Source organism: Gymnoscopelus microlampas, assembly GCF_963454915.1.
Source record: "Gymnoscopelus microlampas genome assembly, chromosome: 3".
Taxonomy (NCBI): Eukaryota; Metazoa; Chordata; class Actinopteri; order Myctophiformes; family Myctophidae; genus Gymnoscopelus; species Gymnoscopelus microlampas.
In genome coordinates this window covers 29193323-29195165 of record NC_139940.1, presented here as the reverse complement: position 1 = coordinate 29195165, position 1843 = coordinate 29193323, and positions in this window count along the sequence as shown.

The following is a 1843-nucleotide window of genomic DNA, read 5'->3' as shown; positions in this document are numbered from 1 at the left end:
TTGAATTTAAAATTAAAAAAAAAAAAAAAAAAAGATGCGACCCCACCGTCAGTCTCCCGCGACCCCAAGTGGGGTCGCGACCCCACCTTTGGGAACCCCTGCCCTAGGGTGCCAGGGCACCCACTTTGAGAAACCCTGCCCTAGAGGCATTGTAATTCTCTTAGAACTGTGCAGACATACAACATGACTGCTTCTGGGATGTCTAACTAACTAGGAGGCACCTCAGGGTCGACAATGAGTCTGTGTGGACCCTGCAGACATACAGTAGATCTGAATACTTTTTGGAGGGACTATGAATTGGGCTTTACACATATAGCTGCTGTAGCTGCAGCACTTACTGTAGCTGCCAACAGAAATTGTTTTTATAATGATATTCTTTTTCTTTCCAGCAGTGAAAAGGTATACGGGATAGTATTTGGAATGTTTGCATCATTTGAAAAGGCATATGTGCTTTGTGTGACATTATGCAAATGATTCTACTTTATAGGAATTTAAACTGAATTATCTTCAGTGCTCTCAGCTGTGCTAATGCAGAATAGAAACAGACTGTCTCCTTAACAATGGCCTCCTCTGTTTCATATTAATCTCCTTTACCTTCTGTCGGCCATCTGTGTGTACTGATTATTTATAAAGTAATTGAAGTATTACAGTGTTGGACTACTTTTTGTACACAGCAAATGAACTGTTAAGAGTTTGGGCAATTTTTTAGAGCATTAGGCCCACTTATTTCACTCACAGTTTATCAGCACCACTACAAGAAGTACACTGGATTATATTGAGATAGTTCACTAAGACTTTTTCTGAATTCTCAAAATTGTAAACACACTTGAAAGAGCTGAAATGACTGTTCAAAGCTCTTAGTATATTCTACGAATATCCTAAAGGGATTCCATGGTTGCAGGGATGGTGTATATGCTCATAGGACGTCCTCTCAGGGATCATGGGCAGCTAGCTGTTTATTTGGTCAGCTATGGAATGTGTTTATGACCGATTGACATATTCTTCAAGACAGATTTGGTCCCATTTTCTGTCAAAATAACTGTCAGCTATACCCATCTGCTCAGTGGTCTCTGGACAAAACAAAGTCTCCACAGTGTTTAGTCATCTACACCCCCAATGTGGAAAAATAAAATGTGATGAGGGATGGTAGAGCCAGTAAACCTTCTATGAGCCAGAACAGACCATAGGGCAGGGGTATTCATCTTCCAGGTCTGTGGTAGGGGACTGCTTGACGTATGGATGTTGTGTTGATGTAGCCTACAGATGATGGCCTGGTCCAGGGGGTGTACTGTACATTCTATTTAGATTTATTTCTAAAGTGACATACTCTCCGTAAGAACCGTGGGCTGACACAGGGAATGGAGGGGGAGAAAGATTCGTCACGTTTTGTCCGTCGAACTTCCCTCAAAATTTCTATTTGTCCGGCTGCGGACTGAACTCAACCCGACTTACTTTCTCCGTACAATTAGCCAGCAGCAAGGCTACATAGCGTCTCCCATAGAAGTGTTGCCAGAACTTGTGAGAGAAATAAGCAACCAGGTCTATGAAAACAAGCCCAAAAGAAGCAACTAGGCCACATGAATTGGCTATTTGAAAATAGCAGATCTACAAGCTCACAACGCGTCGCAGTGCGACACATTGTGAGCTTGTAGATCTGCTATTTTCAAAAAATCTTGAAATAAAATATGGAATGTTTGGAATATTTTTTTAACATTCTAACAACACAAATCTGGAACAAAACATTTTCAGTTATAAGCAACTACACTTAAGAAAGGAGGCCCAAAAAAAAACACAACCCACAATTACCAATATTTACAAGCAACTTTACAGAAAAACAAGCTGC